General features: G+C 34.2%; 1 long non-coding RNA gene across 1 annotated transcript in view; it reads left to right on the forward strand.

Annotated features, from left to right (window-relative positions):
• The first annotated feature begins 2,428 nt into the window (after positions 1–2,428).
• Positions 2,429–25,787, forward strand: part of LOC147386590 (uncharacterized) — a 36,378-nt gene continuing 13,019 nt past the window's right edge. The window contains exons 1-2 of the long non-coding RNA XR_015171670.1: positions 2,429–2,655; positions 16,244–16,453. This is a non-coding gene — a long non-coding RNA (uncharacterized LOC147386590). The remainder of the gene's footprint in view (positions 2,656–16,243; positions 16,454–25,787) is intronic.

Here is a 25,787-nt window from a genome sequence, read left to right on the forward strand (position 1 = left end):
CTTGAAGAAAGTAGATTAACAAGTTGAAAATTCCTAAAAAATGAAGGATTTAGAAAAGTTGGACTCTAGCCCATTATTATGGGCAATTCACGATCGATTACTAACCAATTTCAACAGAATAGTTAGGACATATGACACCAAGCCCATTACTTAGGAATTGAGCATAGGCAAAGAAAAATCACTTGTTTGAAGGTATGGTTCCGTTTGCCGTGTCTTCTTTAGCGCCTTCACTGCACTCGATCTCCTCCGCCGAATGAATCAATAGTTGGTGGTGCCGGGGAAGAGCTCAATTGCACCCCTTTCGTATAGAAAGAAGACGATCTAATAGATAGAATCAAGGGTCAATGTAATATGACTTGGCTATTTATTCTTGTGCTATATCATCCACCCGACACCACAAGCGTAAGTAAGCTTAATCCTAATCCTCAACTGACTTCGGAACAACGAGAACGATAAAACAACGAATCTTGCTTTTGGAGTAGCTTCATGATGTCTCTCTATTCCACCTCCAATGGAAGAAAAAACTATTGACCTGCTCGCAAGCAAGATCATTGCATATGGGAGTCGAGGAAGTAGAAGTATGGCTTTTCTCATTACTAATTTTTTTCGTGTAGTATCAATTTTCTCGTTATCGTATCAAAAGGGCTCAGGTAAGGGTGGAGATGAGTGTTAATAGAGGTTATAACTATGAAATAATGAGGAGTAATAACAATAAGTATACAACATGTATAATAAGCATACAACAATAAATAAGTAGAAATGGGCTTTTACGGTAAAAATAATAATAAAATAGATAAGAAAGAAATAAGTAAATATAAGCTAAAATACTATAGATAAGAAAATAGGTATACGACAAGCATATTGATAAGCCAATCGAGAAATGTATATGGTCTTCATTGTATAGTTAAGGCCAAGCCAATCAAAAGGGTTACAATATAAGCCAAGCATGAAAACAGTTGGTAGTTAACGGATATGGGCTTCGGTAAGCACTCATGGTAAGTGTCAATCCAATCAGTGTGATAGGTGCTGAGGTTAAACAAGGATAAGGGATGAGCCTTTCAAGCAGCTAAGGCTAGCAATTGGTTTACAAATACAATCTCTAAATCCATTTCTTGCCCTTAAGCACATGTCCTACCTTTAATGATAATACTTGTATAATAGGCGCATCTAGGGATTGAAGTTACGGGGCTACATATCACTTCAACATCTGATTGATTGAGTTGAATAGAATCTCATCTAGATAGAAATGGACAAATAGTGCCCAATAGCAAACTACGGAGAAACAAGATCAGAAAAACCTAGTTTCTTTCATTCAATATTGTTGAATAATCAACTGTTGATTCTGAATCTTTTTGTTTGTCGGGCCTACGTTTACTGGGAGTCACACATTAAGAACATTCTTCTAAGGAGGTATGCCTAAGTCTACAGAGAGAGGGTGTAAGATTGGATCGACTATAAAGGACCTAAGCACTTTACCGAACGTTCAAGTGATGCAACAAGATAAGTTACTTTAGTCAAATCAGGAGATGAGAATCAACTTTACTTAACAAGCAATGGATTGAGCGCATTCCTTTTTTTCGATCTATGTTCACCATTACACATTAGCACACATACGTTTTCTTGCTGCTCAATCGTTGCTTGTTCCTGACTACACTAAGTTCTTTCATCTCCTGACTCTATTGCTCTTTTTCTTCCTCTGCCAATCGGGGTCTTCCTTGCTTGCTTGCCTTACTACTCTATTCATTAGCATACTTGCCAGCAGGACTCCCTCCCTTATGCTTAGGTCTATGTTTATATACTTGCTTAATGAATCAGAACTCCCTTCCCGATCTGCCTTGCTTAGTTGCTTTCCTTGTCTGCCTTCCTTGCTGCTGGCTTGAATAAAGTAGAATTAAAACTAGGTTGAAATGCTTAAACAAGCGAAGCACTGACATCTTTGTCATGAGAGTAGTCAAGTAAGTCAGGCTAGCATGGAAACATGCACTAAAAGCATGTGAGCAAGCATGCAAAGTTAACGTACAATTCTAAATATGCATACATTAGCTTAAAGAGATATTTTCCAAAATGTGAACAACTTATGACAAAGTTTCGGTTCATGTACATTATTCGTTTTAATTCCTAGAATATATATTTTTTTTCGTAAATTCATCACTTCTTGATTAACGAATTTACTAATAAATTATCAATGAGATCGCTGACATGGTAAAATTGTTGATTTTTTATCAACGAATTTGTAAATTATAAACGTGACGAATTCATCACTGAAAAACATATTTTGCGCATTAAAATGATCGGTGTACCAAACTTGGAATTTCGTCGTATTCAGCGGCTCCAAAATGGAGATTCACCCTTGGCGCAAATGTAGATTGGCTTTTTATAAATAAAAGTTGGTGTGCCAATAAAACTTCTTACAAAATTAGGAATATCAGATATTCCGGAAGACTACTGATAACCGGACGCTCTCTCGAGTGTCAATCTTCTCTCTCTCTCTCTTAACCTATCATTGAACGAGTACACTCTGTATAGAGATCAATCTAAGGGTTTCGAAATGCTGAATTTATTTGATTTCTCTTCTGATTTCTTACTTCATTATTCCAACCAGTTGAGCTGATTTGGCTGTGAAGTTGTTGATCTTTGGGAGAATATCGGAATGAGGTACGAATTTCAGTTTAGTTCCTTTTAACTTGTGTTAGATCTTCGTTTCTGAGGCGACTGTTAGCTCACTAGGTTTCCATTTTGATGATTTAAATGTTCTCTCTTCAATCTCCACTTTCTAGATTTCATATTTCTTTATTATTATTATTATTTTTTTTCATATTCTGATTTCTTATTTGGTATTACTGTGAGTCTGTTTATTTAGTTAAATTTTGCAGATTTCGTACATAAGATTAGATGTATTACATTTAGGGGAATTTTCGGCCTAGGTTTAATCTATGGTATTTGAGATAGATGTTTATGCCACGCCATGGTTTTAAATCTTGTCCTAGATGACTTGCCTGAGTTATCTCAGTATCATCCATGAATAAGACGGATATGAAATGAGTACAACTGCAACCTGTTTACTTGACAACTCCTTTTTTTTAGAATAGTATTGTAAAGTGTTTCAAGATGCTTGCTCTAGGATTGATATTGCTGTGGAATACTTTGTTTTGTTACATAGACACCAGGCTTTAAGGTTCTATAGCGAAGAAATCTTCTGCAAATTCTCTGGATTTGGATTATGTTACTTTAATTGCACTAAACAATTGCTTGGTGTGTATGATGATTCTTTCATTTAGTTCGAACAAGGTATTAAATTTTGGGTTTGCTGTCTATTTTGGTCAGGCAAAAAATGGAAATATTTCGATCATTATGGAAATTAATACGGTTTTCATGAAAATATTGTGGAAATGATGTAAAAAGTAAGGATTTTTTATTATTGTTAAAACTGTAGTAAATGATAAAATAATCATTTCAAATTCATTAAGTAATTAAAATACAATAAAGAACAATATGAGGTGTGGAAATGAAGATCAACAGTGTTCTACTACACATACACCACAAGTATTTGAGAGTCCCATTGTGGGAAAAAATAATTTTCTGCATGGAAATGAGAATAATAGTATCATAGTAACTATATGCACCTTAATATGTAAAACAATTGCTTAAATGAAGAAGTTATTACTTACTACATTGACAAGTTATATTTTTTAAACTTGTATGAATCTATATGATATAACGCAACGGTGGGTCCCACTCTCTTTGTCTCAAGATTTATACCCATAAACAACATATCTCAAGGACAGCTTTTACCTTTTGACCTTTTCTCTTCTTCACCTTTCTAGAAATACCCTTAACTTTATTATCTTTCTTCTTCTATATTTTTCCAATATCACCCTCTCCAACTTTATTACTTCTCCTCTTTTACCCCCTTTACCCCAAAGATTTTTTAAAAATACCCTTCCAACTTTATTATTTTTCCTCTTTTACCCCTTAATCCCAAAGAGCATACCCGTGCTACAACACAAGCAAACCCTAGTAAACTAATAATATATCCAACTACTTAAAACATGGATGATTGTGTGCGTGCTTTTTTAAAGTACTAGTATGCTTACGTCAAAATAAGATGCTATAGACACCTAAGTCATTATGATTTATTTATACTGACGAATGAATATTATGTGTAATTTAGTATTATTATTATGATTATCCACCAATTTAGTGGGAGAATATTTCCTCTTGCGAGTTGCAAGTTTATTACATGCTCCCGTTTCCATTTAAGGCATCAATGGAATATGGATGGTATTTGTTTACTTCAAAGTCTAGTTCTATGTAAGACGAGTTCTTTTACTGGTTTTAATACTTTTAGATTCCTCTATTTGATTACTATCTTTTGCATATTCAAGCTTTTTGAACGTCTTCTAATTTTATTCAATATACATATTCGGGTTCTAGTACTCTTTGTGGGTGAGTTAGGCATTGATTTTTACCAACTCATCCATAAGGGTTGTTTAAGAAGTAGGGGATTATAAATAGTTTATTTATCATTATTAGTGGAGCTACCTTTTTTTTCTTCTTCAAAAATAGGTATTTGAACTTAGTGGCAATGATTTTTGCCAAGTCATCCATAAGAATTTTTTATTTGGAGGGGATTATAACTGTGATCATTTATCATTATTACTGGAGCTACTTTTTTCTTTTTCTTCAAAAATAGGTATTTGAACTAGTTTGCATCCTACTATCTTTTTTGAAGTAGAACTTCTGCTAGAAGAACATGTTTTGTTGTCTCTTAGGTTAGGTAGTTCTGGTTGCTTAACAATTCTTCCTAGTTTATCTGCTGCTATTTACATGTTTGTTGGTCTTGATTTGGTGTTAGTATGGAACTCATATAGAATCCATTGTATGGGAATTGTAACATTCTCCCTCTCTATTAATTGTTCTAAATTATGATAATCATTTCTGATATTTTCTAAATAGTATTCAGCAAATGGGATATTATTAAGAAATTAAGTTAATCTAATCTAGATTGATTCAAATCACTTTTTCCAAGATTTATTTTTAACTTAAGACTACGATATTCTAGATTCAGTGTTTTGTTACTAGGAAAGGTGCTTAATTTATTTCTACTTAAAATTCTTTTTTCTTCAGAGAAGAAAAGAAATACTTCAATTAAATTTGGCATCAATTCATAGGATATGATACCCACGATATTCAGTTGCAATCATATTTATGGTAACCATAAGTGTTCTTGCTTGTGTAATGGGCCCACTGCTTTATCATCTGTGCCATCATTCTTTGTTCTCTTTGGTCGACATTGTGAGTGTACCTTTGGAGTTATTCTTATCCTTAAGACTCACCTTCGAAAATAATGGCCTGAAACACTCATTAATGGCATCAATGTCTCACTGTGGCTTTTGGTTTGCTCATGCTCTTAAAAAGGTAGAGATTGAAGGATAAGCACTTGAATTTTTTCCAGGTTTTAAGAATTGGAGAGTAATTGAATAATAGTAAAGCTTCAAGGAAGTAGTAACACATTCAAACTTTTATCGCAAGCATAAAACTGTTTACAAGATAGGAGACTGATTAATAGACTTAGGGGACTGTCCCCTTTGGACTGGAAGGTTGATCAGACTCAGTGTTGTTAAAGTCGTACGCCTCGAGGCGAGGCTTATGCTTAATGCCTTGAGGCTTACGCCTCAGCAAAAGTCAGTGAGGCTTATGCTTTAGAGGTGTGAGGTGTACGCCTCATGCCTCACGCCTCTATAATAACTGAGGCTTACGCCTCAATATGTTCGGCAGCCACCAAAGTTGGTAAAAAAAATGATTTTTCTTGTTTTCTAGCTTTATTTTACACAAATACCCCCATGTCTTTTATTTACTAAAGTCTAGTAAATATAAGTGTTTTTTGTCTTCTAAAAGTACGTTATCAAGAGATCTCTCAAAATTATTATTTAAAAACGTAAAATCTCTTTACACTAAGATTTCTTCCTAGAGGCTCCAATACTCATCCGATTTCGAATCTATCGGTTCCTACAACTTTCTTACGAAGATTGTGGTAAAATGGAACCAACAAAATCAATGATTTTCTAAGGTTTTGAGGTATGTGATTTTTCTACATACATTCTTGAACTTTTTACCTATTTTTTTTTCTTCAAAATCTCATATTTCTCTCATATTTTTGTGTTTGATTCTTTTTTTTTATTCTAACTATTTATGATGGTGGTTGATAGAAATGCCTTGGGGGATCGACAATTAAATTAGTTTTCTTGGATCGTCAAAAACATATTTCTAATGATATTTTTCTTGGTTAAGTAGATAAATTATTTTTATTTTATTTTATCAATTAATTATATATATATATTATTTAAAATTATATTAACTCGTGAATTTAGTGTAGGTTGACTATACTGATCTTCTAACCCACTATAATGGGATTTTTTTTTTTAAAGAAATGAACATTAATTGAGGCGTAAGTTGCACTTGTAGAGCATGTTGCATCACGATCTATGTTTATATTACACGCTAGCAAAGAGATTTTGGTTATAGACCAACACTTTTCATTTTTCATTCGGAAAGATGGCTATCACTTTGGAGGATATGCTATATATATTCTAGGTTTGAGTATCACCAGAGGTTATGTGACCATATCATATGTTCAAGGTTAGGACTTTATGGTTTTGATAATTCGATATCTGAGAGTTCAATCACATAACAATAAGGGAATATCTCTTTGAAATTGTTGTACGAGACATTCGGGACCCCCTACCAGATCATCAGATGAAATCGGCACGGGTAATATTTATTATTTATACTGATTAAATTTTTTTATTATTATTTATATAATATATTACTTATATTATTTATAAAAAAAATTAAAATTAATGTTCTATCAATTATTTTCTAGGTTGTCTTTTGCACTAAAGTTTATTTATTAGTTCTATGCGGATCTACATGCTTTTGTGATGGATCCATGAATATCGTTTCCGCAAGATTACTCCATTTTTTGGAAGATTTGTTGGAGACAAGACAATATGCATGGTGAGCTGTAATCCTTTCATTTTTCTACAATTCATTATTATAGTTTGCGAATAGTCAACTACTCGACTTCCAAGATTGCACGCCCCTTTTATACGTAGTTATTATAGTATATTATTCTTACATTAATTCGTTAAAATAATATTTAATTTTTTTCTTTATGTTTATCTTAGAAATGGGCACACAAACATTTGCCCATTGGAAGACCCATTGTTACTTATTGGGGTCTCGGATTACCATAGGCACTACAATGAATAAAAGAAAAGAGAGTATTGTCATTGACCCTCATCATAATGTAACATTTTATAAGACATAGATGAATCTTCTGATGGCTAACGTGGCAAGAAAAGTAAGATTTTAAATTTTGTTGTGATTTATTATAATTTTTTATTTTTTATTTCCAGATTTTTGATAATTTTTTATATTTTTCTGGTTACAAGGTGTCCTTATTACCGTCTTCTAGATGGAACTCATCATGAGCTCTGTCATATGTTCTTTACGACATGTGAAGATAATCTCAATTGATCGTGCATCATCTATAAAAAGCTTATAGGGTTTCATTGAGCAGATAGATGTATAAAATAGAAACATCAGATTATCCCTACTTCGTTGTCGATTTTTTAAAACGTGACGAGGAGGCAAGTTGGACTCCCTAAACGTATCATTACCAATTGGATGAATAGATACGAGGCTCATCCAGTGATCGGGATAGAGGCTCAAGACTTACATGATAAATTTAAATTATAATTTTTATTTAGTATTTATACTTAAAGAAAATTTTCAATGATAATAATATATTAGTATTTTTTATTTCAGTACAATGGCCTTTAGAGGATTTTATGTTATGCTATGGGTGTTCTCGAGTTTATAATTCCTATGCTATTTACGATGAGCAGTGATATATCCCTACGGGTTATAATGAGGACCTAGTCTTGTACTGCAAGGAGAATTGTTTGTAGGAGGTAAATAATTTTTAATGCATGCTTAAATAAATAATATTTAATGTGAGTATTTAATAAAAAATTATATGGAACGAATCTGTAGTGAATGCTCGACGCCTTCAAATAAATGTCTACTCCTAACGAAAAAAGGGATCAAATGACGTAACGGAAGCGTGTAAATCAATAGATTCGATAGATTGTGTTTAATAGAACACTTAAAATCAATTTGAATCAATAGATTCAATTGATAAACAAGCAATAGTTTGAAAGAAAATAAAGCATAAAGCTAAAAAAAGTAATTAAAAGAGAAAAGATAATTGAATTGATTATTGATTTTCGGATTTGGAGCTCTTTATATAGATAATTCCATCATAACAACTTGTAATCCTATTAAAATACTAAAAATTAATATTCCTAATCTATCTATAATATAATACTAACTTTCTAATCCTATTAGAACTCAAATTGGAGACTTCTAAGCATTTCTAATTATAGTCTAAATAATAAAAACGAATTTAAAACAAATTAGAAACTAACAAGGAGTTGTACTCCTAACATAACTATGAAATAGAAATCTATTAGAAGTAGAAATGGAAGTCCTACTAGAAGTAGAAATAGAAATCCTACTAGGAAGTAGAAATAGAAATAGAAATAAAAATACTAGTAAAGCTCTAATTAGGATTGTAGATGTCCTACATTATCAAACACCAAAGAATCCTCTGGAGAAAGGGATTTGATTCTCCATTGGAAGAGGGAAATGCTAGATCCAAGGAAACACCAATTAACATTGAAAAGGGAACAAAGATGAAACCCCACTCATGGGTTAAAGCACAATGGATTAGAAGGTGATTGAAAGATTGATCACTAGCTTTACACATTCCACATGATTCAACAATAATGATTCCTTTGGACCTGAAGTTATCACAAGTGAGAATTTTTCCTAAGGTTGTAGGCCAAATTAAAAAAAAAAAAAAAACTGTAAATGGAACTTTGATGGCCAAACCACATAAACCGGGAGCTTAGAATAAGATAAATGTGCCAAAGTAAGATATAAGGACCTTACCAAGAGGACTCTGTTGCAATTTTCAACTCAAGCCTAGGGATTAGCCACCACAAGTTTAATATTAGAGAAAGGGATGCAATTGATTAGATTGGCTATCAATTAGATCTCCTAATCATTGCGGTTCCTTTTGAAACCAAAATCAAAAGAAACATGTTGCATGTTGCCCAAGCCACTGATAGTCAAACTTTTTTTTAGGTAAATATGGTGAGGCAAGGTGATGAATATCAATGGACCTCTTGTCTACGTAGGATTGTCCTCAGTTAATTGTTTTTCAATTTTACTATTAGGCATTCAGGCCTATCAACCATTGTTTGTGATATTATTTTGTTTTGATTCCCAAGCCTCTATGGCTGACTTCAAAATTTTTGTTATTAGTTTATCTTCATGATTATTTTTCTTTGACTGATAGGTAATACATTGTGATGAATTCAGCATGTGTTCTCAAAAAGGGTATAAATGGTACACTTGAAAACAAGAGAACAACAAAAAAGTGACTAATTACTGAGCTCTAATTAAGCTTTAATGGTTATTATATAGTCTAATAAGTGAAAAGACTAAAAAAGATAAAATACCTATAAAACTAATAAAATAGAGTTATTCAACACTCCCTGTTATGTTGGTGCATGGATGTCGGCAACGCCCAACTTGGACAAGACACCTTCAAAAACGGTTTTGCTAGCACCTTTAGTAAGAATATCAGTGATGAAATGTCGATTAACTTCGATATGCTTCGTTTTTTCATGCTAAACCTGATTTGCTGCTATATTAATAGCTAATTTATTATGACAATATTGTGAAAAAAGGGTTGTCAGACACAAATCAGCTAGTAAGGTCTTGAGCCACAACAATTCATACATTCCAAGGCCATAGCTCTGTACTCTAACTCAGCACTGGACCGAAAACCACATCCTGCTTCATATTGCGCCAAGTTACTAAGTTGCCACCAACTTTAGTATAGTACCCAAAAGTGGATTGTCTATCAGTCATTGAACCAGCATAATCTGCATTTGTCCATGCTTCAACGTGAAGATGATCATGATTATTGAATAAAATACCTTGATCAGGATATCCCTTAAGATATCTAAGAATACAAAAGACAACAGTAAGATGAAAGATGAAATGTGCGAGGAGAGTGCATAAACTGACTTATAACACTAACAACATAGGCAATGTTGAGACGAGTCATAGATAAGTAAATCAATTTTCCCACAAGATGCTGATACTAGCTAATATCTGTTAAATACTCCCCCTTAGAATCAGTCAGTTTGTGATTTTGCTCAATAGGAGTATCGACGGGTCGAGAACCAAGCTAACCAGAGTCACTGAGTAAATTAAGGATATATTTACGCTAAGAGATAAATATACAAAAATGGGATTGTGCAACCTCAATGCCCAAAAAATAATGAAGATGCCAAGGTCCTTAATCTCAAATTGACGTCCTAAGTAGGATTTGACCTCGCTAATGCCATCACAATCATCTCTAGTAGGGACAATATCATCCACATAAACAATCAGACCGACAATTTTGCCCTGGGAGTAATGTAGGAAAATGATATGATCAACAGAACTCTGATGGAAATCAAACTGAGGTATTGCTTTAGTAAAGCGCTCATACTATACACGAGGAGACTGCTTCAGTCCATAAAGAGAATGACGAAGATGACAGACATGTTTAGAAAAAGCAGATGCAAGAAAACCAGGAGATTGGATCATATAGACTTCTTCTTGAAGATCACTATTAAGAAATGCATTCTTAACATCTAATTGAAAAAGGGGTTACTTTCTGATAGCAACAATATAAAAGAGAACTCGAATGGTGGTCATCTTGGCAACATGAGAAAAAATTTCCTGATAATTAATCTCATAAGTCTGAGCATAATTTTTGGCCACCAGATGGGCCTTATAATGAGCAATAAAATCATCGGGTTTATGCTTAATGGTGAATAACCAATGTCACCCCACAACCTTCCTCCTATGCGGAAGAGGAACTAGATCCCAAGTTTGAGTTTTTTCAAGAGCATTCAATTCATCAATCATAACAGCTCGCCACTCAGGATGGGCAATAACACTTGCAATAATATTAGGAAGAGAAACAACAGAAACAAAAGCAAGAAAACTTTGATAGGAGGGTAAAAGAGCGAAATCAAATACATAATTAGAAATGGGATAGGTACAAGTGCGCTTACCCTTGCAAGTGGCAATAGGACGATCATCACAAGGGATAGTAGGAGGCAAGGAAGCAAGTTGGTTTGGGCATAAAGTGATGGTAGTACTGCGTGGCCGCTGAGAGTAAACCTGCAATTGAGGAGGGGACGAACTGACATGGGGTGGAGAAGAAGGAACAGGCATGGGAAGAAGAAATAACAAGGGAGAGGGATCGTCATCAGGGGAATCTAGAGGGAACCACTTAGACTGAATGCCAATTGACGTAGGGTTGTATGGCGTATACTCAAAAAAGGAAATATCCCAAGAAATGAAACGCCTTCAAGAAGGAGGATGATAACAGCGATATCTTTTCTAGGTAGAGGAATAACTCAAAAAGATACATTTTGCGGCCTTTGGGTCAAGTTTAGTACGAGTTTGGTCAAGAATTTGAACGAAGAAGACGCACCCAAAGACATGCGGAGGAAGTGGAAATAAGGGACGATTATGATAGAACTGAGAGAAGGGCGTGACAAATTGAAGAACCCGAGAGGGGATCTGATTAATCAGGTAAACAACAGTAAGAACTACTTTGGCTTAATAGGATTGTGGCACGTTCGTGCCAATAAAGAGGGCACGGGCTAACTCTAGAATATGACGATTTTTCCTTTCTGATCGACCATTCTGCTGAGGAGTCTTAACATTGGACATTTGATGCTCAATGCCAGACTCTAAATAAATCTTCAATACTTCACTATAGGTGCTCTCAGTACCATGATCAGAATGGAAAGTCTTGACGGTACGACTAAATTGGGTATGAACCATAGCAAGAAATTGCTTGAAGATCCCATATACTTCACTCTTGTATTTCATAAAATAGGTCCAAGTGGTACGACTGTGGTCATCGATGAACAGGACAAAATAACAAAATTGATAGTGGAGGTGACGGGGGAAGGACCCCATACATCAAAATAAATTAGGTCAAAAATATTAGGTGTAGTATTATTCATACTAATAAGATAATGAGAATGCATATGTTTAGATAATTGAGAAGTTTTACAAGATAAATCAAGTAAATTGTACTATTAAATAAAACAGGGAACATGTGTTTCAAATATCCAAAGGTAATATGGTCTAAGTGTAAGTGCCAACGCATTACAAGTGCCTTATTAGATTGACTACTACTAAGCTGAGAAACAGAATGAGTGTTAGGTGAAACGGGTGCGTTTAAGAGATACAAGCCATTCATTTCACGTCCAGTGCCAATCGTCCTCTTCGACCTCAGATCCTGAAAAACACAATGAGAGGGATAAAAAATTATACTACAGTTCAAATTTTTTGGTAATGCTACTAATAGATAAGATTAGTAGTAAGTTGAGGAACATGCAGTGTATTAGTTAAGGATGAAGGTGTAATAGAAAAATGACCTTGACCAGTTATAGAAGACAGAGAACCATCGAACCTTGCGAAGACCAGAACAAATACTATAGGTTTTGAACAGGGATGACGTACTAGTTATGTTATCTGAGGCACCAGAATTAATGATCCATGGTGAGGAAGTCGTGGAAACACTGTGTGCAAATACAAAGGTACTTGAGTGAAACCGGTTGAGACGAAGTCTCTATTTGGGTGAAGAATTTCCTAAACTTGTCAAGTTCAGTCTGGGATAGAGATATCGAATTCGAGGAAGAGACTACATGAGTTGAAGATCATTGAGACAATTGACGTTGCTAATTAAGACGACCATGAAGCGCATAACAACGAGTCTTCACGTAACCTAACTTCCCATAATGATCACAATTATGTTGATGACGTATAGACAGAGATCTGTAGGAAGAATATGAAGAAGGTATGCGAGCAAGCATAGCAGAGTGGTTTCCAGAAGAGTGGGGTAGGACAGTTGTACGACAACTTTCATCAGCTAAGACATAAGAATACACAGTCTATAGGGACAGAAAGGGTTCCATATCCAATAAATAAATTCTTGCATACTCAAATTTATCCTAGAGACCGGCTAAAAACTAAAAAACTCTATTCTTATGTAGAATCGACGCATATAATGTCTCATCAAGAGGGTCCTTCCAAGCATAGGACGAGGAATAGAAGGTCAACTCTTCCCATCAAGTACATAACTGTGATATATAAGTGGTGACGGAAGAGTCACTTTGCGAAAGGCGGGAAAGCTCATACTCTAAGTTAAAGATCCGGACATTGTTTTGACTTTACGAGTAAATGCTCTTTGCGGAATCCCATATCTGTTTTGTTGTCGTGGAAAACATAAAACTAGCCGCAATGTGTGGTTGTATAGATGTAACCAACTAAGAACGGACCATAAAATCATTAGCAAACTAGTGGGAGTAAGTAGTGTTGATTGGTGCAGGTTGTTTGTTCGTCTCTGTGAGGTAACCGATCTTTCCTTTTTCACTAATGAACATTTCAACCAATCGTACCCAAAGAAAATAAGTAAGATCATTTAATTTCACTTTGGTAATTTGGATGTCCGAAAAGTCTGTTGAATGGGAGGGAAGACCACTCAATCCATCACTATTACCAGTGATCGAGGAAGAGGACGTCTCGGAGGCCATCAAAGAGTTTGGGTGCTTTAGTTTGAAGCGAGTTCATATACGAAGAGGGGATGACTCACAAGGAGAAACTGATCGTAGCACCTTAAAGGTGATCAAACATGGTTGTGCGTGACCCGAGCAGTCGTTAACTCAATCGTAGGGCACCAAGAAGCAGTTTTGTTGCTGCCGTAAGCTTCAAACAGCCACTTGTTATTGCAACGTTCAAACAACAACATTGCTGGTGAGTACAGCCCCAAAAAACAGCACAGTTGGGATCGCAGCCCCCAAATAACACAACATCTGTGATCGCAACCCTCAAGTAGCACCCCTGTTGTGGTCGTAGTTTCCAAACTGTGCCCCTGTAGTGATTGCAGGCCCCAAACAGCAGGCTTGCTGCGAGTTTTTGTAGCAAACAGCCTAGCAATTGTTGCTGCAAGCCTCTAGGGCCATCGGTTGGCCTAAGAACAGTAACTCTGCTGTTGTCGTAGAGCTTTAATGTGGTCTAACGACCCTATCGCATGTTGCGATTAGGGATGGAGTAAAAAGAAGTCTGTTGGGGTGATGATTTAAACTAAAACGAGAGGTTTTGAGGTGGATTTAAGAGAGGAGGAGAGGAAGGGGGGGGGGGGGGGGAGGACAATGGGGTTGTAGCCAGGAGGAAGGAGGGGCGATGGAAGTAGGCTCTGAGGCCAACTTGAAAATAAGAAAACAATAAAAAAATGATTAATTACTTAGTCCTAATTAAGCTTTAAAGGTGATTACATAATCTAATAAGTGAAAAGACTAAAAATGACAAAAGACCTATAAAACTAATAAAATAGAGTTATTCAACATGTACCATAACTAACATTGTCTCCAAATCTCTAGGTTATTTATGTATGTTGAAATTTCACTTTCCTAGAAAAACATCTCGACTTTTTCAGTAGTATAATCTGTAAATTATTATCACACATTTTTGAAATGTCATTGTTGAATAAACTCCAATTACAAATTCTTGAGGAATGTAATTAGCACTTCATATCTGGGCATGCTTAATATTTGAAATGTGCATATCTTCATTTAGGATCTATGCTTGTCCAATTTTTTTGCCTGGTTACAATTGTTTGAGCTAATACTTTCTTTATCCTTATTATGGTCGGGGTATCAAGCTCTCATTTTCAATCCTTCTTTGGGCTGTTTGTGTCGCATCTGTGACTGATCTGCAACTCAATGGTCTGGGTTCTGTCTTATCAATGCTTGCAATTGTCACAACTTGGATTGCTCTGATTGTATCTTCAATTGAAGTGGACTTTGTTACATATCTTGCAAGAGTTCCAACTGTTTTTTTTGCAGGAAAAAAAAGGAAATAAGAAAAACATCACCATCCCATCTATCACATTCTTCTTGATGATAAAAATTCGCAAACATTATAAGGCCTTGAGAAAGTACTGTAACAGCCATCCAGTCATATCACTAACAGTTACGGAGACCACAATTGGATGACCATTATAGAGTCAGTTTACATTCTCTGCATATATGTTATGCCCTCCAGTGCTTTAGGTGTCCCAGGGGGTACATTGATATATGGTTGAAAACAAAAATTGGATAGATATCCCTTTGAACGATATGAACTTAGTCAATGCCAAGAATGGAATAATCATTCAGATATTTCATACTTTCTGCTGAGGCATTTTTAGTGGGATAAGATTAATTCAGTCGTTAATATGTGGAAGTTGTTCAAAATGCTGATATCGTCTGAGAGAATTTCAATGAGATTATTGTATCCTTAATATATATAGGGTCCTGTCGGCAGCCAACATAGGGAGCCAGCGCCTTTGTCCTATATAGCTTAAAAGCTGCAGATTGGGTTCATTTCTTGGGAGGATGATCTCTATGGTGAGGAGATTACCCTCACAAAAAATCAGCCACAATCTGTAGCTTCTAACCCCATCAAAAGTGGTTTAGAATTGTGGACCATCGACTTTTTACGGTTAATTTGTCAACCACTTTTGATGGGGTTAGAAGTTTCAGATTGGGCTGATTTTTTGTGAGGATGATCTCCTCACCATAAAGATTATCCTCACAAAAAATCAATCCAATCTGAAACTTTTAAGCCGTATAGGACAAATTTGGGCTCCCTAATGTTCGCTGCTGAATGCTACCCGTATGTGTATATTGTGTTTGTGTGGATATTGGTAAAGCTAGTAGAGGGCGACCTAAATCCAGTCCTTTCGTACCCACCAAAACAATTGCAATGAGGTGCGCCTCTATTTTGTTTCCCTTCTTGTTTAAGATCTTACTGAGTTCTTCTCAGATGACCAACACCATTCAGAAGAGGTTTAAGGTTTCTTCAACCCAAGCAATGACCTTGATCATTGCTGGTCCATTTCTAGATGGACTTTTGTCTAATCAAAAGGTTTTTTGCTTTTGAGTATGCACCACAAGTGCCGCTGAGCATTGAAAGACTGTACAACATGATATTTTCTTTCTTAAATTCTTGATTCAGAATTTTGAACAGTAACTATATATGTTTTTTGCAGGTCTTCATTATTCTTTCCTGCCTTGTCTCTGTTAGCTTTTGTACATTTATTGTGATTGGAAAGACATTTGGTTATTCTTTGCTTTGAAATACCCATCTGTGGAACATTCTTGGGATACTGATTACTTTGTCTGGGATGATTTTTTATTCTTACTCCTGCACTGTTGAGAGCAAACAAAAAACTAGTGAAGCATCTGCACAATTATCCCAGGTTCCATCTGCTCTTGCTTTCTTCCCTTATACTACATTTATATCTCTACAGAGAAAGTTGTTTGATCTGCAAGTTGTGGATTATTTGTTTGATTTTCCCCTTAAGACTCATTTCATGAAATATAGTATATATTTGTGGAATCTCTGATTTAGTAGTACTGTAAATACCAGAACTAGGGTCAAAAGGGAAGAATATTGACCTAGTGTAACACTTCCATCTCTAGTATTGTTGTTAAGGTTTAAACAACTACATTTGTTTGTTCAGAATTCATTATAAGATCGCAGAGTATTATTTATTTATTTTTTATAGTTTATTTTTTGGGTGAGTAAGATGGATTTGAGTTCACGACTTCAGACTTGCATTGCAATGTCTACCAAGCTATAGGTCCAAATTCAACGTTAGGTTTTTCTTCACCGGGGGCGTCACGCCCCAAGATCTCAACCCGAATCCCCATGATTCTCAAATTGAATCCAGAGGCATAATATATAACTCATATTATGATAATCAATAGATAGACATAAATCACAAATAAATAATAAAATGTCATATCTGATCATTGTCCAACAAAATAGATATGTATCCTTAAATATCAATACACTTAACATATACATAAAACAATAACAAAATAGTACCGTGTTCGTAACTATATAAGAAAATGACAGCAGAAGACTCAAACTTAGCTCTAGTTCAAAACTCATTATTAGTATCCATGCTCTACTCCTGGAAGCTTGGATTGATCATCTATAAAGTCATGACAGTGAGTCTTTTCAGAAGGATCATCTAAACCAGGTGCGCCTGAAATTTGTGATGTCGTAGAGGTGAGTAACAGGGGAGTTACCTAGTAGGAGAATCTTACAATTTTAAATAATAGTATCCTATATGCAGTTTAAACATTTTAGGAATTCGTAAATCATGCATGTTTGATATTCAACATATAATTGAAAATAATTGAACACCGATGTCATAAAACTTAGTAGGAAATTGAAACACAATTAAAAATCTGAAGAAACAATTGTTCATAATATAATATAAAATAATAGAGTATTATAATAGAGAATTGAGGGTCACGACTGATGTGAACATCTCACTCAAAATACGATTATTCCAACACTTCACTAGTGTGGAACCCCACTGTTAGTTCTTGATTCTATGACCAGTTTTTGCCACAATTTAAGTAACTATTTTTCGGTTCAGGTTGGCCGTTGACTACGGCCTTAAGAAACGAGCTAAATCAAGTAGGTCATTCTTTCTTTACCACTCTAAACTATTAATGATCATTAACTAGTCATTTTCATTTATGCCAATCTGGTGTGCATGTAATTCTCGATAACCTCTATCAATCATACAACTATCTACATCTTGTTCTCTATTAAAGATTGAAAAGAAATTTTCGGATTCTTGTTGTGATGTTGTGTTCTTATGCATCTCATAATACATAAGAACTCAAACAATGCAACTATTATCCTAGAATAACATATCGTTTCGGAAATGTCATAACACATTATTCTTTTTAGGTTTTTAGGTTTTTACAATCTCTTTAATAAATCACTAAAATACTACATATAAGTATTTATTTTTAAATAACCAGTCCACTCTTAAATGTACAGTCTCATCTTTTTTTTTTTTTTTTCTTTTGTGTCTTATACGACCATTAGTCGAAGCATTTCTCTCATTCGTGACTTATAAAGTCTATGACTGAAGCATCTCCTATATTTTCTCTTTTCGTGTCTTGTACGGCATATGCCGAAGCATCTTACCAACTGGGTATTTGAAAAACTCGACAAGCAATTGAGAACTCGTTCTCATATTTTATTTTAAATAAAATACTTTTTTTAACAAACGTTTTAATTTGAAACATTTATTGGAAATCTATAACTAAAAAAATTAAAGTAAATTGTCTACTAGTTTAATTTATTCAAAATCATGCATGTCTATAAAATATGAACAAAATATATGAATTGCATGTAAAATAACAACTTATATAGTTTTTGTATTTTCTTTTTTGAGAAGTACAAAATACATATAAAACATGTATAAAATACGTATAAAGCAACAAATGTTTTGATCATTCAATCTAGCATACAGTTTAAATATTATACAAAACCAGCAATTTTCATATTTGCAGTATTTTTTTTCATGTATAAAATACGTATAAAGCAACAAATGTTTTGATCATTCAAGCTAGTCTGCATAATGTAAATATTATACAAAAAAAAAAAAATGTTCATAGTTGCTGAATTTTTTTTTTCATTTATAAAATACGTATAATATATGTATAAAGTATGTATAAAGTAACAAATGTTTGATCATTCAATCAAGTATGCATAATGTAAATAATATATAAAAACAACAACTTTCATAGTTGTTATATTTTATTTTTAGCATGTATAAATACATATAAAACACGTATAAAGTAACTACAAGCATGTAATAAATTCTTAAAAAAAAAAAAAAACTCTTAATGTGCTTTAAACTTATAAAAACAATAGTATAAATATTTATAAAATGTGTGCATGCTATTGAGAATAATTACAAAACAATTTCTTTTTTAAAATTATTAAATTAGAAATATTTTATAAATATAATACAAATTATGTTTTAAACTACAAGTTTTAGAAATTGTTTTCTTAAAATATTCCTGAGACTATCAAAAAAATTGAAAGGGCCTACTTTATTTCTCTTTCTTTTCCTTTCATTCTTTCCTTTGCATTCCTTCTTTCTTTTCTCTTCATTTTCCTTCTTACTTTTCTTTTTCTTTTTTGTGTAGAATATGAAAAAAAAAAAAAAAAAAAAAATTAGCTAACACAATATTAGATATTATCAAATAATATTTAGATATTACTAAAAATAATTCTAATTCTTTTAGAATTTCTTAGAAAGTTGCACTTTTGTCAATTTGACTTAGTCAAAATTGTTTAAACATGTTGACTTAACTTGAGTCAACAATGGTTGACTTGGTTAATACATACATATATATATATATATATATACATATATATATATATATATATATATATATATATATATATATATATATATATATATTTTTTTTTTTTTTTTTTTCTTTTTTTTTGGGACATTACAGGGGGAGAGTTGATGTCATTAGGAATCTAGTGGTCTATTACTCTGTACTAAGAATTCAATACGTGTTAGACCTTCATTTGGAATCTTTGAAACCAAGGTCTTTGCCATTTCGAGAATAGCAACAACAATCAATGATCCCATCCAATTGTTGACACTCTTTATGAGGAAAATCATGTGAGATCTTCTAAAATATGAGCATGGGCACTTTGAGCTTGTATATCTAAGGTCAGTTCCCACTTCAGAAGTCTATCCAAGGTCAAACTTTCAGGAGCCCTCCTTTACATGTGTGAGCAAGTTAGTTTGCTTAGCATCTAAGGTTGGCTACCATCTAAGAAGCACCATATGAGGTTATGACACCGGATTGGACTAGTCCAGGTTCCCATGACCTCGAATTGGTCGTATTGGAGGATTTAAAGAATAAGTAGGCCCCACCTCAGCTCTTAAAGTGAAGTGATATATTGAATTGAGTATCCAAGGAAAATTTTGAAGAACAACCAACCTCCATTGACAATTAAGGGTTTGCTATAAATTGGGAGATATGATTCTTTCTAGGCATTTCACCTTTTTATCGAAGTTTCTAAAGATATACCATTGCAATTGCTCAAGTTAAGAGATTGTGGAAAGAATTGCAAGCTGTGCATCCATCCTTATGTTCTCTTGGCAGGATCCATGCTTCCGAACCTTTATTGTAATGTCAAAAAAAAAAAAAAAAACCAAGTCAACCATTGTTGACTCAAGTCAAGTCAACATGGTCAAACAATTTTGACTAAAGTTGATTTTTTTTTGGTTGTTTCATATTCTACACAAAAAAAGAAAGAGAAAAGTAAGAAGGAAAAGGAAGAAGGAAAAAGGAAGAGAAAGGGAAGAAGGAAAAATGAAGAGAAAAAAAAGAAGGAAGAGAAAGGAAAGAAGGAAACAAAAAGAAAAAGAAATAAGGACGTAGGCCCTTTCAATTTTTTTGATAGGCTTAGGAATATTTTAAGAAAACAATTTCTAAAATTTGTAGTTTAAATCAAAATTTTATTATATTTTTGAGATATTTTTGATTTAATAATTTTAAAACAAAAATTATTTTGTAATTATTCTCAACAGTATATACACATTTATATATATTTATACTATTGTTTTTATGAGTTTAAAATATATTAATAGTTTATGTTTTGTTTAAAAAGAATTTATTACATGCTTGTAGTTACTTTATATGTATTTATACATGCTAAAAATAAAATACAGCAATTATGAAAGTTGCTATTTTTGTATATTATTTACACTATGCATACTAGATTGAATGATCAAAACAGTTGTTGATTTATACGTATATTATAAGTATTTTATACATGAAAAAAAAAATACAGCAATTATGAAAGTTGTTGTTTTTGTATAATATTTACACTATATGCTAGATTGAATGATCAAAAGATTTGTTGCTTTATACGCACTTTATACATGTTTTATACGTATTTTGTACTTATCAAAAAGGAAAATACAACAATTATATAAGTTGTTTTTACATGCAATTCATATATTTTGTTCATATTTTATAAACATGCATGATTTTGAATAAATTAAACTAGTGGATAATTTATTTTAATCTTTTTGGTTATAGATTTCCAAGAAATGTTTCAAATTAAAAAGTTTGGCAAGAAAAGTATTTTATTTAGAATAAAATATGAGAACGGGTTCTCAATTGATTGTCGTGTTTTTCAAATACCCAGTTGGTAAGATGTTTCGGCGTATGCCGTATAAGACACGAAAAGAGAGAGTATGGGAGATGCTTTAGTCATAAACTATATAAGTCACGAAGGAGAGAATACTTCGACTAATGGTCGTATAAGACACGAAAGAGAGAAATAGAAAAGAGAGATGAGACTGTACATTTAAGAGTGGGCTGGGTATTTAAAACATGTATATGTTTTACTTTCAATACATTTTGAAAAGAAAAACAAATACTTATATGTAGTATTTTATTAAAGAGATTGTGAAAACGTATAAAGAATAACGTGATGTAACATTTCCGGAACGATGTGTTATTCTAGGATAATAGTTGCGTTGTTTGAGTTCTTATGTATTATGGGATGCATAAGAATACAACATCACAACAGGAATCCGAGAATTTCTTTTCTATCTTTAATAGAGAACAAGATGTAGATAGTTGTATGATTAATAGAGATTATCGAGGATCACAAGCACGCCAGATTAACATAGATGAAGATGACTAGTTAATGATCATTAATAGTCTAGAGTGGTCAAGAAAGAATGGCTTACTTGATTTGGCCCGTTTCTTAAGGCCTTGGTCAACGGCTAACCTGAGCTGGAAAATAGTTACCCAAATTGTGGCAGAAGTTGGCCGTAGAATCAGGAACTAACGGTGGGGTTCCACACTGGTGAAGTATTGGAATAGTCGTATTTTAACTGAGATGTTCACATAAGTTGTGACCCTCAACTCTCTATTATAGTACTCTATTATTTGATGTTAGATTATGAACAATTGTATCTTCAGATTTTTAATTGTATTTCAATTTCCTACTAGGTTTTATTACATCGGTATTCAATTATATGTTGAATATCAAACATACATGATTTATGAATTCCTATAATGTTTAAAATGCATATAGGGTACTAATATTTAGAATTGCAAGATTCCCCTACTAGGTTACTCCCCTATTACTCACCCCTACGACATCATAAATTTCAGGCGCACTTGGTTTAGGTGATCCTTCCGAAAAGACTCACTATAATGGCTTTATAGATGATCAGTCCAAGCTTCCATGAGTGGAGCATGGGTACTACTGATGAGTTTTGAACTAGAGTTAAGTTTGAGTCTTTTACTGTCATTTTCTTATATAGTTACGAACACGGTATTATGTTGTTACAGTTTTATGTATATGTAAAATGTACTGATATTTGAAGATACGTATCTATTTTGTTGGGCAATGATCAGGTATGACATTTAGTTATTTATTTGTGGTTTACGTCTATCTATTGATTATCATGAAATGAGTTATATATCATGTCTCTGGATTTAACTTGGGAATCATGGGGATTCGGGTTGAGTTTTTGGGGCGTGACATTTATAGTCAACGTTCTCAACCCTATGTTTCTACTTTACTAGCCATATTTTAATCATTCCTTTAGATATATCTAATTGTTTGGTTTATTTCCATTTTACCATGTTTTTTCGAAATCGTGTTGGATGAGTTCTTTGGGCCTGTTAGGCCCTTGTATTTAAAGTTGTTAAATAGAATTAGGTTTGCACATTTCCTTTTTGTTGTAGTGTTTTTGTAATTATTTCCACTAGGCAAGGCCTATGTTTGGGTGTTGCTAACTATCTGTGGGGTCAGATCTAGTTTTTATCAAATTAGACCTACACCAACTGCTTGTTGTAGCTAGTTTCTTCTCTGGGAACTGCTTGTGACTGGATTTCAAATTGTAGACTTGATGGTTGGGTTCCTATTGAATCAATCTAGTTACATTTTTATGGCTGCTAGTGCTGCTCGAGGAAACTGATTGTCAACCTTGAAGCTGTGTTTTTAGGCAACTAGACCAAGGAACAAAGGGTATAATTCATTGGGTGCACCCTGATTTGTTGCTAGTGATGTTCATGAGGCGAACATACTCTGCTATGCAAAACTCTCGTTTGTGAGAATCTTGAGCAAGACTTGAAAGGAGGTTTCAGTGTTCTCTCTTTCAAACAATCAGGACAACAATTCAATCTTTTAAAAGGAGGTTTTGAAGAGGAGGTGATTTGAGAAGGCATATGACAGATTTTCCAAGTGGACCTGAAGGAGGCTCAGGCAAAAAGAGGTTTGCTTAATGAAAGTTAATGGTGTGGGAGATGTTCAAGTTGATGAGAAGGTTTGTTAGTTCGTGCATTCAGTGCTATTTCAGATCCGCAAAAGAGAGGATGCTGCTTTATAATCAACAAAATCAAAAGAAGCAACTGAAGTTGATACCCTCTTAGCTTCTAATTCAACTAGCCCTATTTCATCTCCTTCACCTCTAAACTCAGTGGCAAAGTCAGATCCTTTGAGTAGAGTGGCTTCTCTGCTTAACCTTCAGCCAAAGAAAATTGCTTATTATAGATCTGATTGGGAGGAGGGTGAGGAACGAACACAGTGGTTTTACTGCCAATAGTCCTGCATCTGTGAAAAAAGGGACTATCGAATTATCAGTGACTCGCTTTTTGATTCAATAGTGTAGTGAGTGTACCATCCTAAGAATAAGAAGGAATAATAAATAAGAATAATAAAACGAGCGAAACCGGCCAAGGAAACATCGTTTTTTCATTCTTATGAGGTCGTGTACAACAACCTTAACCGCACAAGCCTGGGCTGGGCTTACTCAAAAGCATTTGAAGCGGTTGAATCTAAAACAACAGAGATTGAAGCACCCAAATCCGACGATCTGGAGCGGAGGGGAGAGACATAATCCATTTCTTTTACGAAGGAGGTTGGTCTAGAACCATAATAGGAGTAACCGCTGGCTGGATAAGAAGCAGCTGAAAGATACACGGAAGAGTTCCCAAGAGAAGATTCATTTTTTTAAAAAAATTTTTTTTGCAAAGGAAAATTGAGTTGCTTAATGATAACTAATGGTGTGGGAGATGTTCATGTTGAAGAGAAGGACCATTCATGGTTTTTTGCTGCCCAAAATCATTTATGAGATGAAATGGATGAATGTAAATAGCTCGGTTGTTCCATTTGATGAAGGGGAAGCTTATCAATAATAGTGATGCAATGAAGATAGCTACATTATCGATCAAAAACAGAAGAAAGGCACGACCACAAACACTCGGCTGCGATTATCCAATGCTTGAGTCTTCAACCAAATGTCTACGGGTCCCTCCATTTAGCAGAGAGTAGTGAAGTTAAGTGAATGTGCTGCCAAGGACTTCCGTCACATCCCAAAGTTTATAATGTATTCTAGCAAAAAACCTAATGGGGATTTGAAGTGAGCATGGTAAATTCACTAGCATTACATTGGAAATTTTCAACTTAGCGTTTGAACCCGTGACCTATACGAACCTAGTGTTGTGATACCATGTTGACAAACCATTTACCCCAAAAGACCAATCTGATGGGGAAGGCACAACTATGAATATAAGACCGTCAAGGTCGAATTGGGGCACGATACGTGAGCATGTGACACTTGGGAGTGGAGGCGGATAACACAACACTCAACAACAACATTGTTGGTGCTTATACTATCATGAGTCTATTGATACTACTAAGACTCTATTGACCTAGCCTCTCTTGGTAGTCTCGATGGAGAATATAACCATCTTTTGACCTGGGTGAAAGCCCATATGCTACTCCTGTCATCACTTATTATCCCTACAACTGACAACTTTAACATCTAACTAATGCTCCAATGATGTGGTAAGCTTTAAGAAGCTCCTCGAACCTTCACCATAGAGGTTGAGAAGGAATATATAAAAAAAACCAATCAATAAGTTACCTCATCTCATAATCGACGATTATCATTATTCTTGCTTACAAATTGTTCCTAACTTATTTTAAATGTAATCCAAAGTCTACAATTGCTATTTTTGAGTTTTTTCCAAATCTGACACTCTGTACCTATGACTTTGACACCCTATTGTGTCCTTGAAATATAGCTTACTTAGATCATTATGTCTCTCTTTACATCATATGTAGTAGGTGGATGGTACCAAGGCCCTTATGTTGGTTGGATGGGACTGATCATGATGTGTGTGGGAGTGTATTTTCACCTCTTAATCCTCAGGATCCATATGAAAAACTCTTAGTTTCCTATTGTCTTCTCCATTGCATTGATTTCTCCTTTAGCTGTTGAAGATTGTGTAGTTTGCATCGACAAACCTCGTGATAGTAATTTATTCTGGGGTTTAACGATTTTGACGTACTTGGATATACAATAAAGTGTTGGCCCTTCTGTAAATAAACATAAAACACTGTAATAAAAGGGTGGAAAGTGTCAAAAGCTTTTGTGGGTTTAGGGCTACCCCCCGCCCCCCTTTAACACATACACAACTTTCCTAAAACCTAGCCCATCAATTTATCTTTCCTCCCCCCTCTTTCTTCTCTTCTTTTATATTTCTCTTCAACACCCTCTACTGTACTCTTCATTTTCTCTGTAATCGCCTTCATCTTCATCTTTTAGGGTGTTGCCGTCCCCCTCAAAACTTCCATACTCTGTAATCGCCTTCATCTTTCTCATCAACTAACAAGTGTAGACTCAAGACTAAAAGAGGGTAGGCAAATATCGATGG

The sequence above is a fragment of the Akebia trifoliata genome, chromosome 14, assembly GCF_017979445.1.
Source record: "Akebia trifoliata isolate Shusen 1 chromosome 14, ASM1797944v1, whole genome shotgun sequence".
NCBI classification, from domain to species: Eukaryota; Viridiplantae; Streptophyta; class Magnoliopsida; order Ranunculales; family Lardizabalaceae; genus Akebia; species Akebia trifoliata.